Genomic DNA, 14,308 nt, shown 5'->3' on the forward strand with positions numbered 1-14,308 from the left:
TTTCTCTATTTTAGTGAAGCGCTGACCTTTACAATAGAAGTTCACACTTATAAATGTATTTCTCCTGTTCTGCTTCTCTTCAGAAACATGTTTGTCTATACTTCATTGTCTCTAATATTGCTTTGCTGTTAACTTGCACAGACAACCTTTCATGTCTGTGATCAGCTTTCACTCAGAGTTTGTTTTGTCATTGAATAAGGACCTTCAACTAGAGAATGTTTTTTTGGTACGTGTTTTGTGCCTTGTCGAGTGGAAAATAGTCCCCGCTAACAACACTGAGAATCAATACAGCCTGAGACTCTGAGATGCCATATTGCTCTCCATCCATTTTTTCTCAATGTAAAGTCATTCTTGTTCTAAGTGTCAGCTTCATTACGCACCTACAGTTACACCTACCCACTTTAGCTATTTCTTATTTGCCAACATTACTGTACATGTGTTGCACCGGTAGCTGAACAGGAATGTGCCAACCTGGCTTGAACGACGAGCAATGAAAGAAGATAACAGACAAGATATAAACCAGTGAAAATATTTCAAGAGACTATTGAGTGACACAAATAGTACAAATAATGTGATGCAGCCCGTTAAACAGCCACAGCCACTCCAAATGACATTTTCATAGTCAACGAATTTAACAAAAGAATCATATACATTCATAACTTTACTTCAGTTTCAGATCCATAAAATATATATTCTCTATATATTATATAGTCATAAAGCCAATATCAAACCCAGTTTATTGCATTATGGACCTGTGAACGGGTGTCGTCAAAATTAGGACACTTATTCTACAGTGAGCTAATGCTAATGTGCACGTGCTTTATTATTCTCACTCCCTATTAAATGAAAAAAGAGCCCTCTAGAGTGGTGCAACCTTGTCTGCATTGCCTTGGTTTTTCAAACAGTTTTCAAAGGAAGCAGCCCTTGAAATAAGACACAGCCAGCATTTCTGGGTGTGGGCTCTTCTACAGTTGCATGCATGTCTTGATGTACAAATCGCTCAGCGTTTAAGCACTCACAGTGACTATTCTAGCAGTAAAAGATACTTGTCTGTTGTCTCCCAGCTTGCCATGGGCTACCCTGTGGTGTTCAAATCTTGGTATCATCTGTCATTTAGCCTTCTACCCCTGTGGCGATAAGAAGCCTTCCGCCTGCTTTTAACAGGACCTTAAAACACGACATGGCTTTTGTGACCACCGATGGGTGATTTTTGCTTCATTGGTTGGACTTTCTGTCTGCCCTTCAAAATGTTGCAATTTTTAACCGTTCTGTTTTGTGTTGTTTGACATCAAGCTTGTTCGTCTATTTTTATTTCTTAACTATCTTATTAAATTTGTTTCGAGAGTGCACATAAGAAGGCCCTCATCCAGCAGAGTAGCTCCGGTTATAGTTTTGACAGTACGTTCAATTTTAACTAATGTGTCATGTTTACTCTTATGTCAAAGAGATGAGTTTCTAATGTGGCGCTCTAAAAAGAAATTTCCACATCAATGAATACATTTTGATGGATCTGTGCAATTCATATCTTGGCACACTCTCAAAGAATGTAAAAAAAAGAAAAAAACTCTAATTGGCATTTTCAGTGGTTTTTTTTGTATATCAGTATCACTGATTACACTGATAGTGACAAATGTGTCAAATAAACAGATGCCAGCAGTCAATACAGTTACCAAAACGACAGACAATATTACTGTTTCTCATACTGCGCATTTATATATAAAAAACAAGACATTATGCTCACATTTATATAAATGAGTGAATAAAAAATCAAGCCAAGTGTACTCCTGGAAAACATTCAAGTGTGTTTCTCCTGGTAATGTGACATTTGAAAACTTTGTAGAAAATGTAACTGCTTTCAAAATGAGACTGTTGGCTCTCTTTCAACACAAGCTCAGTAAATTGATTTCACTTTTTTACTTTTTTCTTTGCTATCTGCATGATTTGTCTGTGTGGAACTTAAGTGGTTTCATAGATTTCACTCATTAACTTTCAGACGATCTGACTTTCCTCAAAGTAAGAAAGCACGACATGTGCTCTCAGAAATATTCTCAATATGAAGTCTTTCTGCAGAAATGATAGAAGTTGTGTTGACAGCATCTTACTTTTCACAGACGGTTTGAAGAATCCCAGTTCTTCTTCCTGGGAGCGATAGTTTAGCTGCACAGATTGCTGTTCGAGGGAAGTGATTAATTGTAAAAGGCAGAGATTGGAAACACTTCTCCGTCTGTCCTTCCCCTTGTTGGTAAGATGTGAATCGCTGGGTGTTGTTTCAGTTTCTGTTGATTGTCAGAGAAGAGGAGACTGGCAGAGAGTTTGTCATCCTAAAGGCCCTGTGCTTCATCTCAATAAGCCCCCCCCCCCCCCCCCCCCCCCAAAGTCTTCCTTCAGTTCCAGACCAATTACAAATAGAACTTGGGATTTGTGTGTTTCTGTTGGCGTGTTGCTACAAGTGTATGTTCGGTAACTTCCCGTCGGCATGGTGGACGTCAGAGAATGTGTTTATCATTGTCGTGGAAACCACTACTGAAAGCTGCCGTAAGTTTTGAATCCAACTATCTGGGCGGTTTTGCCCATTCGTCTTGACTGCAGTCAACTCACTTTCTTTTCGATGGCTGCAGGGGAGTAGCAAAAATAATCACTCCCATGATTCCCTGCCAGCCTCTACATCCTCATTATTATTTAAATTGAGAGAACCCTGGTGGTTGAATTTACATACTGCCCAAGACCAAGAAAGAAAAAAAGAAAAGATGTAACATTAAAAAGAGTTAGCATAAGTTAGAATTGTACTCTTAGCCCAATACTGTATTTGACCGAATTCATTAAACCTTATTGGTGATTAAAACATGATGTTTCTATAGAGTGAAAACAAAATCACATTTTGTTGTAAGATGTATAAAACAGGCAGCATCAAGTGTGTGTTGCTGTGCCTTGTGAGTATAGAAACTGCCATAATCATCTCATAGACACCTTCACTTTGATTTAATATCAGTATTTCTCTTTTCTTATATCAACCCTCAGTCCAATTACTGTATGCTTTCCTTTACACCCCCCCCCCCCCCCCCCCCCTCACTAACTCTCTCCGCTGCTCACAGATAGGATTTCTGTTTATTGTTAACAGTCTTGCAGGACTTGACAGCCCATATTTTTAACCCATCATTGTGCTGTCTCTTGTGAAAAGCTCATCTGTATTTTGTAAATACAGTAAATTGTTTGCAGCACACATGAAGATACTATTTTTCATTTGCAAGTATCTATATTGTTTGTCAAGCATGGCGTCTGTTGTTTCAATAAACAAGTGCAGTTTTGTTATCTTGGTTGCTTAAAGAATATCTTCTTTCTCTTATTGTTTTTGATTTGTCACTTGGAGGTGGCTTTTCTCATACATGTACTTTAGAAGTGTTCAGGTTTGAGAGAGAGAGAGCAGTATTTTGGCAAAATAAAACACATAAATGTCTTGCTATAAAAAGGCCTATGATACACAGGAGCAAATAACATTAACTATAAATTAAACACTACAACACAATGTAAACTAGTGTCTTATAATTAAAAAAAAAAGTAAAAGGATTAAGGATGAGGGTGAGTGATGAGGGATATTAAGGAGTAATCTGGAGTAGAAAAAAACACCTGTTTCAGCAGCTTCCAAATTCCTAAAGGTGATATACTGTAATACAGATACTATAGTTGTACAATTAGTAAAGTACAGTAACAAGCCCTTCCCTTGATGACATCATATAAGCAAGCAGAACATCATGCCTATCTAGCTATCGTTAATCTGTGGCTCCACGTGTCCAGCTATTGTTGGGCAAATACTGAACCCTCAGTTGCCCCTGTAGGCTTAGCGATGTGTGTGTGTGTGTGTGTGTGTGTGTGTGTTTGTGTGTGTAACCCTAAGTATTCAACGGACTAGAAAGGCCCAATTGAAGTGTGATATGTCAATAACCATTTGCCCTGCCAATAGTGTTTCGCTCAGCTCATTGTCCCAGTGTCCTGCTTGTGACTGTATTCATTTAGTTGTGTCCATGTCTATGAGTTCATGCACGCGTGCCTTGATTAAAAGTCAGGAGCTGATATTGACAAGGTTGCTTTCACACCCTAAGGAGGCTCATGCTCCTGCTCATCGCTCATCAGACACAATGTTCCTGGACATCACATCCCTGAAATGAGCCCAAGGAATTATGACAGCTTTGACATTTGGGAATGTCAAAGCTTCGAGATAACTTCCTGTTAGCAGTCACTGCTCATGTTCCAACAAGCGATTATTCCTGGCCGTCCCTCTTGTATCTCCCTCAAGCACTTGCATAATTACGTGTTCATTTTGCTGTGAGCACCTTGATGTGTGGCTGTAATCCAACAACTGGCCGAAGAACATCCGACACAGAGGGCTAGAGCCAAGACTGTAACCATGTCATGAAACCATCATTGGAGAGTGAAGGGGGAACTGTCATTACACTGAGAAATTAACTGCATCGTTTACATTAAACAAGTATGTATGATACTCCTGGTACTTCCTGTTAATGGGCAACCGTGCTCTAACTTCCACGCGGATCTCAATCTGAGATCCTACTACCCGAGAAAGAGACTCTCCCCTTGAACTTCACACACATTCAGATACAGACAAAGCCGTAAAATGTCTCTGAAGTTAAGAAAATTTTCCAAGGGATTTTTTTTATACTGTACATTAGCCGCCTTATAATAATTACACGCAGATGAAGGTTTGTGACATGCTCTCTCCTAGTTATGCTCATGTTCAAATTAATCAGCTGATGATGGGTCATGCCAACAACTGCATGTGATGTATGTTCTGAAGTGCACATGCATGTATGTGTACTTGTGTGTATTGTTCATCCCTCAAGGAAGGTCAGGGACATTAGTAAGATCAGTAAAGCTGTCTTGCTCGTTTTATTAACTGTCTTCCTGATTACATCTCGCCCTGGGGAATACTGCCTCCATTAGCCAGGTCAAAGCATGATTACACCAGAACAGATTACAGTCTATTTCCATCACTTAAAAAGCACTGCAGAGGAGAAGTAAGACCTCAGATGGAGATGCTCTGAATGCAAAAACAATAGGATGACTTTAGTGTCTGTTTGGTAAGATGGCAAATGGGAAAATGGATAAGCCCTTGTAACATATAACTCTTTTCTAATTTTCTGTTTCTGATAAAACTCAAACTGTGAGCTAAATGGGCAGCATTGTCCTCCTGAACTATGCCAATTATATTTTTCTGTTATATTGAAGTCACTCAAACATGGCTTCAAAATAATAATGGTTTTTATTAAAACACAAATGTTGAGATAAGACCAACCACGTCTGATATTTCCTTATCTGGACAGACAGTTAGAGAAGATATAAAGGAACTTTCATGTTCAAGTACTGAGGTCTGCCTGCAGCATATTCTTACACTGAAGCTGCTCAACATGCCTCTTGTTAAAGAGAACAAATCCCTTGATGGAGATTGTCCCTTTTAGCTTCGAAGTTGAAGTTTGGTTTGATGACGAACCGTCAGGCTACTACATGCTGTGCACTAACTGCGATTTCCCCCGGCTTGAAATTCAAATTGACAGATAATGTGACATTTCTAAATTCAATTCCCAAACATGGACAAGGCCTCTCCAGCTGCCTACAGTGAGCAAGATGACTTCCTGACAGCTGCAACACATGGTGAAGGCCTGTTTCTAAATTACTGAAGTGCATTTATCATTTGCTGTCTTCCTTAGCAGGACAGGAAACTTTGACTGCACCATATAGGTGCTCATTAACTGGCACAGCATTATACTCACAAAAACACACATACACACTCTTAAGCACACACTTAAACCATTTTTTCACTGCATCCCTTCCACAGTAGCTCCAAATATATTTATGAGGAATTAATATGAACTTATAAATGTGCATTTATGTTTTGCACTCAATTCATCTCAGCCTACAGACATCATTATTGACGATATGTGATTACTACTTATAACCATCAAGACAATCGATAAAATCCATTAAAATCTGAAACCAGTCAGGCTATGCTTACACAACTTTACCTCTGTCTATGTTTTAATTTATTTTGGAAATCATAGATTATTAACAGAACAAGGATCACAAAACCCATTATGATTTTGTCTGGCAGTGTCATCGCCTTTTATCTGTTTCAGGTATGAAGGGGTTAGACATCGAGGACTCCATGGTCTTCCTTTATCATTGTGTTGCATTTGTTTACAGTCTGACTTGCAACTTTGGAAGGGAGAATGAAGTAGCAGAAAACAACAGATTTCCTGAGATTTGTTTTCCAGCACTTTTTTCTCCAAACAGACGGATTTAGATGATCTGTATCCTGCCAAAGTCCCCTGAAATGCTTTCAACTTGTAATTCAAGAATACCTATTCCAAAATACACTCCCAGCATCACAGATTCTAAATTCAAGAAGCTGGAGAGTAACACAAGAATGACATAAGTATAAACAGTACTCCTGTGCCAAAAATTTCCATTGCAAAATTCCACACACAATATAGAAACTATGAACTGTACACATGAACACCAAGTTACATTATCTTTGAAAGTTGGTATTGTGAAAGTAAATATAACAAAAAATAAACTATAGTTTGTATATACAAAGAAAATACACAAACATGTTTATTACACACATTCAGACACAACTACGTTTTCATCCCCTCGCCCCTCCTCATATAATCCCATTATAGTATCCAGTACTGGATGTGTGCTCATGTAAACCCCATTAGAACTTCTTCCATTGAGAATCCACAGATCTCTCCGACTCAGACTCCCCCCAGCCAACACAAAAACCAAACAGTCAGAGAGGACAGAGAACCAGAAAGTTTCCTAATTAAGGAACACGGAACACCATTAAGTCAGTAATGAGATCCAGAAACCAGGTGCAGACCTCACCTGTCAGCCACATCCTCATTACTAATGTGGTCATCATGTTCCTAGGACTTCATGGACAGGTTATTAGTGTGATTGGCACATGAGCAACACTTACTATGCTGCTAAAGTATAACGCTGCTCTTGTGAAAATAAATTGGCAATTTGTTGCAAAAGTTCAAGTTAATAAATTTATTTGTACTTGACCTTTAAAAACAATAGGAAAAGCATCCAGCAAAAGTTGAGTTCTTCGTAGAGTACATTTGACTATTTTGTTTTTGTTTCATTGAGACTTATTGTACCATCATAATGTTAAGTCTCCTTTGTCTTAAAGAAACATCATGGTTGAAGTTGGACAATAAAGATTGTCCAACTGAATTTCCCGTTTTTTGACAAATGTCAAAATGTCATAACTGTAAAAAAGTGTAGCGCTCTGTTTGTTCTCTTTGATAGTGTTGATGTTGCTGGAATGATCTGTTATTGGTTTTGTGTAACTTATAACTGCTTCATATAATATAATCTACTTCTGTGCCTTTAGTGTTTTGAGGCACCAATCAACATCATTTTATGTAACACCAAATCACAAAAAAAAAATCATACACAAGTTTAGTCTGTTTCCTTTGTCTTATTATTTACAAAGACCAAACTCTACCTCATTGGTATCTTTAAATAGGCAGGAGGTTCAAAGAGAACCAAGGTCATTGGGGAACAACCATCCATCACGATTGACTGAGCCTACAAAGTGAGATAGAGAGAGAGGCTGACATTAAGATTGGCAGTAGATTGCAGAATAGTGCTCATTCTTTAAAAGTGAGTTTACTTAAAGTGTTTGTAAGGGTTAGAGTGAGGCACAAGAACGTGAAGCCATGGAATACTTTCAAGCATAATGTAATTCAGTAGCTCATTTCTAAACTTAATCAACAGTAGCATAGCACTCATTCCATTTACTATTTTCATAAATGCTCTGATAAATATTCACGAGCAACTTTTGTTCTCCATACATTACGTAGCATTAATAAGACCTCTGTATCTCAGAATTGTCTGTTCTTATCATTAATATGCAAAAGTATGCAGGAAGACCTCACAACATCTATAGGGAGAGATATGAATTAAGTCTGTGAATATAAGTTACTGTGTACATTAGAATGTGTGCTCAGAGAGACATAAAATGACAAAGATGGATGTGCATGAGGTCAAACATGTGGCCCATGTTGATAAAAATCACACATCAGTGCCATAATAAACCTGCCGAGTGTCCTTAAACGAGGACACAAATTGTTTGATATACAACTATAATAAGCAGACTCTCCCTTAGAAAGAGGTTTAACAGCAAGTTTATATTCAAGATCATATCTCAGTGACAGTTTTGTTCTCAAACATTCATTATTCCAGATGTATTCTTCCAGACAAGCAGAGTAGGAGATGAAGATAAAAGACCAGACATAAAACATGTAGAGTTTTATTCCCAAGCCTAGCTTTACAAAAAAAAGAAGAAGAGAAGGGCAGAGATACAACACAATTAAAAAAACAGTGGGAGGCTGAAAAATGGGAAAGCAAGAGAGAAATAAAAAGGATAAGAGAAAGAGAATGGAGAAAGTAAGACAGCCGCTGCAGTCAACCTTTCCGGAAATCAATAACTCATGCTAAGTTGGAGACAGCAGGGCAGTCAGGGAAAGACGGGAAAGAGAACAGCGAGATGGGGATACCAAGGGCAGAGAAAGCAGCTGGAGACAGAGACTGAAGGAGAGGTAGGATAGGATAGATAAGGATGGTGGGTCTTTGTGTCCTGAAGAAGGAGCCCAGCGAGTTTGTGTCTGGAACTGTGAGGTTGACATCTTCACCTAAAGATCAACTGCAAACACAGAGCAGACTAAAAGGGAAGGAGACTGTAGCAGACTGGATGAGAGAGCAGTGTCAGAGGTTTTATTTTGTCCTCCTCTCAAAGACAGGCTTACCCTTTCATTCACACACTTTTGAATCTTAGAGTCTCAGACTGTTACATCTGTGAAACATTATCAAGGCTTAAGCAATTCTGATTTTTTAAAAACATAATACACTGCAAATTACATGGAGGTTATACTTATTGAGACTTAAAGTCACAGTGTGAGGGCAAATTCTCCTTCCCCTTTGATTCAGCATTGACAGGAATGGGTAGGGTATAGGAATGGATGGAAGTTCACAGTCTGTCAGGTTACTTTCCATAACACAAGATGCAGACACAATTGTGGACCAGTTTACCTCCCCAGCATTTTCTACAATTTTTTTTCCTTTCCATCTTCACCTCTCCCACAATAGTCTGCCTAAAACTGCTTCAGATACCTCTCTATGCACACAAAGGTAAGCTGCTCCACTGTCGCTCTTTTTTTCAGGGTAAAGAAGTTAATGGCACAAGAACCAGCAGTAAGTATAGCCCTCCCTGAACATTGTCCACAACAATTAACTGTGAAGAAAAGACTTAAAAAAGAAACCATGATCTATTGGTTTGTCAACTGGAACAATGGAGTTTGGTATTTGGTCATTTTCATTTTGGTTTTCTGGAGTTGATTCATTGGCTGTTAAACAAGCTATTTAACCATTGTGTTTCCCATCGAATGAGACTCTATATCTCGCAATCGCTGATCTAAGTTGTTAATTAATTAGACTGAAAACGTAAGAACTTAAGAAGCTTGCACACTCTGTTTTAGCTTGCTAATATTTTTAACAACATATTTCACATGAACACAAATCAGGTCACTTTAAATATTCTGTCTTGTCATTGTCCTAAAGTTCAATGGCTGAATTAGCTGAGGTGATGCCGGTTGTCTCACTTAAAGCAAGCCCCAAGTCTTTAGCTTTTGGCACATACAGCTTTGGTTCATTTTTCAGCACTGAAGGTTTTAGCATGTTGTCAACAGATTATTCTCATACCACGTGGAAGAACAACATAAAGAAATTAAAATAGAGTGGCAGGAGCACAGCAACTGATCATGGGACATTAAGTGCATTGCAAACGCAGGCAGATGAGAGACGCTGCATGGAGCGGCAGTACATGGAAACAGAGACTTTTTTAGCGGTTTTTTAGCGGTTGTAAATTTTGTGGGCGCATAAATTTGATATATAAAGCACAAAAAGTCCATAATATGGGACCTTTAAAGCCTTTATGCCACTTGTTTGTTAACAAGGATCTTTGATGTGCTTTTAATTCGGCTGTCGTGTAATATTGATTATTTAAGTTTTCTTTCCCAATCAACTAAATACATTTCGGAGCTGTTTGGTAATATGTTGCCACAACACTTACACTATATTAGAACATTTCTTAAACTTCAATGTCAAGCAATATTATATTGCACAGAATAATCACAATAAATGGAAACCAATACCATAATGTTTGAAAAAGCTGCAAAACTGTAGGTTTCTCTGCTGCTGACAGTGCTGATTTTTTTTATTTGTTTTTAGGTTTAAATAATCCTAATCTTTTTGTCTTTGTGTTAAGCAAACAATTATTTCCATAATATATATTTTTTAACGCATAGGTGACGGGATGTTTGTGGTTGTCTTTATATCATGTGCAACATCCCAGTTATTATATGTTTTACAGTCTTTGTTCTGTGCATATAGACTAAAAAAAAAACTTCATAATAGAACAAATAAGAATGTTGTATTAATTGCTGCTTTCACCACCACACCTTACTTTCAAGTAATGTGCCTGTTCAGATGAGCGTCCTATCTCAATCAAGCAGTATAACAAATTGAAGTTAACCATGCTATAGGTGGTGACTATTAACAATGGTATTATTCTGTCATCTTGGCTGTGAAATTTCACACTACCGCTAACAATTCTCTTGTCATTTCTTGAAATTTTGGATGCTTACTTTCTTTTTGTTTAGCGTGTCTGATGTACTGATGTTTGTTCAAGCATTTTTCTGTGTGTCGTTATATCAGCATCCCGGATTTATCTTCCTCTTTCAAGCTTGGTAGAGTTGTTTATGTCCTGCTCGACCTCTGTAATTATGACTGTTGTTCATGATATCCTCATCTGTACAGTATGTTGAGCCTGACAGTTATGCAGTAAGACGGATGGTGTGAGTAAAGAAGTCGATCAGGTCTTGTCAGAAGCTATTTTCCCTTATGACACATCTGTCCATTATACTTGGTCGGCGGGGAACAGGACATTAAATCTGACTTATGGTCATAAACATGCAGACATTTAATTACTGATTGAGATTACCTTGTAAAATGGCTGATTGTGTGTGTGTGTGTGTGTGTGTGTGTGTGTGTGTGTGTGTGTGTGTGTGTGTGTGTGTGTGTGTGTGTGTGTGTGTGTGTGTGTGTGTGTGTGTGTGTGTGTGTGTGTGTGTGTGTGTGTGTGTGTGTGTGTGTGTGTGTGTGTGTGTGTGTGTGTGTGTGTGTGTGTGTGTGTAAAATGGTCTGCTTAGATGTGCAATACTTGTGTGCCCACACATGCCGACTCTAGTGCTTAATTAAGAATAAGGAATGCGTGGTGATTTCAGCAGTCGGGTTATTGTGTCCTTTATCAAACAGACGAGCCAATTAGTGTCTCAACTATTGACAAGTGGTCCAAGCATTTTGGACCACTTGTTGGCAGTCCACCAATGTCAAGGACATCAAATAAATGCTCAAAGTGCTTTTAACACCTGGCAATTACCTGCTGCAACCTTACACCTGCCATGTTTTAAGTCTGGATCAGTTTATTTATGTGCACTCGCTCACAGCCTGATCTGATCTGTTGCAGCACTCGTAGACGTCCTCTGGGCAAAGTCGAGTTACCTTGTAATATTTAATACATCACTGCGCACACATTAACTCAATTTAGGATAAAGAACTACAAGGACTCATAGATCACAGGCCCTTCATTCATTTGATATTTTGGTATACAGTGTAGCCCGTTGCAGATCAAACAGAGATGGAAAGACAAGGAGAGTGGGATGTGTTTCAAGCACAACTTCATATCAGGATCAGGGCAAGGGGAGTTTGCAATTAGAAAGGATTAAAGGACAGATTATTGTAAGAACATGAAGAGATTAGATAACATGTAAGACTCGTGGAAACATCCGGTCGATGGACAGATATGGAGCATAGAGATGGAGAGGCCAGAGACCAACTGGGAAAGTGTGCAGATATGAGAGCTTGGAGGGGGAATAAGCCTGGCAGAGCAATAAATTTAAGAGTGCACAAAGAAGAAGGAGAGACATAACAGGTGGAGGGATAAAGAGAAAGGGGCTTCTGACAGCAAGAGAACCTGTGGAATAGAGACAGAGAAAACGATGGTGGGGGCTGGAGGTAGGGAGGGGTTCTTCAAGTTAAATGATGGAAAGACAGTTCAAGCAAGGAGGGAGATTGAGACAATATAAAGAGAAACACACAGAGACAGACATTAAGAAGAGCATAGAGGAAAAATCGCAAACGCATGCATTTTTTTTAAACCTTTATTTAACTAAGTAATTAAACAACTGGGATCCGGATCTCTTTCACAGCGGTGGCCTGGCCAGGAGGGCAGCAGCACACGTCATAATAAATAGTACATGATTAAAAAAACACTTTACAGAAAGTTAAGAAAAACAACTATTGCAAAATGCAGATCGGTTTACAGATAAAGGACGTAAGATTGATGAAAGATTACAATTCAGACACACAAGCACTTTGTCTCACTTTTCTTTTTTTGTCGTTTAAGATCGAGCCAAAGGCTTCAAGTGAAATGAGGTCGGCCATTTTTATTTTGGAAAAAGTTCCAAGTAGAGGGGTCAGAAAAAAAACGAACGCTCTTTTCCCGAGCTCAGTGTGGACGCAAGGAACAGACAGCTTAAAAACTTCACAGGAACGCAAGGCATATTGGCTTCTGGTTCTTTGAAGGCATGCACATAAATAAGAAAGGCACCAAACCAAGAGCTTTATAAATAAGATTCGGCTAGTGCAAAAACCTGCACATTTTTACACTCAACAAAAATATAAACGCAACACTTTTGTTTTTGCTCCCATTTGTCATGAGATGGACTCAAAGATCTAAAATTCATTCCAGATACACAATATTACCATTTCTCTCAAACATTGTTCACAAATCTGTCTAAATGTGTGATAGTGAGCACTTTTGCTTTGCTGAGATAATCCATCCCACCTCACAGGTGTGCCACATCAAGATGCTCATCAGACACCATGATTAGTGCATAGGTGTACCTTAGACTGTCCACAATAAAAGGCCACCCTGAAATGTGCAGTTTTTGCTTTATTGAGGGTCTGGGGACTCAGAACCAGTCAGTATCTGGTGTGACCACCATTTGCCTCATGCAGTGCAACACATCTTCTTCGCATAGAGTTTATCAGATTGTCAATTGTGGCCTGTGGAATGTTGGTCCACTCCTCTTCAATGGCTGTGCGAAGTTGCTGGATATTAGTGGGAACTGGTACGCGCTGTCGTATACGCCGGTCAAGCACATCCCAAACATGCTCAATGGGTGACATGTCCGGTGAGTATGCTGGCCATGCAAGAACTGGGACATTTTCAGCTTCCAAGAATTGTGTACAGATCCTTGCAACATGGGGCCGTGCATTATCTTGCTGAAACATGAGGTGATGTTCATGGATGTATGGCACAACAATGGGCCTCAGGATCTCATCACGGTATCTCTGTGCATTCAAAATGCCATCAATAAAATGCACCTGTGTTCTTCGTCCATAACAGATGCCTGCCCATACCATAACCCCACCACCACCATGGGCCACTCGATCCACAACATTGACATCAGCAAAGCGCTCACCCACACGACGCCACACACGCTGTCTGCCATCTGCCCTGAACAATGTAAACCGAGATTCATCCGTGAAGAGAACACCTCTCCAACGTGCCAGACGCCATCGAATGTGAGCATTTGCCCACTCAAGTCTGTTACGGCGACGATCTGGAGTCAGGTTAAGACCCCGATGAGGACGACGAGCATGCAGTTGAGCTTCCCTGAGACGGTTTCTGACAGTTTGTGCAGAAATTCTTTGGTTATGCAAACCAATTGTTTCAGCAGCTGTCTGAGTAGCTGGTCTCAGACGATCTTGGAGGTGAACCTGCTGGATGTGGAGGTCCTGGGCTGGTGTGGTTACACGTGGTCTGCGGTTGTGAGGCCGGTTGGATGTACTGCCATATTCTCTGAAACGCCTTTGGAGACGGCTTATGGTGGAGAAATGAACATTCAATGCCCGAGCAACAGATCTGGTTGACATTCCTGCTGTCAGCATGCCAATTGCACGCTCCCTCAATGCTTGCGCCATCTGTGGCATTTTGCTGTGAGACAAAACTGCACATTTCAGAGTGGCCTTTTATTGTGGGCAGTATAAGGTACACCTGTGCACTAATCATGGTGTCTGATGAGCATCTTGATGTGGCACACCTGTGAGGTGGGATGGATTATCTCAGCAAAGCAAAAGTGCTCACTATCACACATTTAGACAGATT

Source organism: Symphodus melops (genome assembly GCF_947650265.1).
Source record: "Symphodus melops genome assembly, chromosome: 14".
Lineage (NCBI taxonomy): Eukaryota > Metazoa > Chordata > Actinopteri > Labriformes > Labridae > Symphodus > Symphodus melops.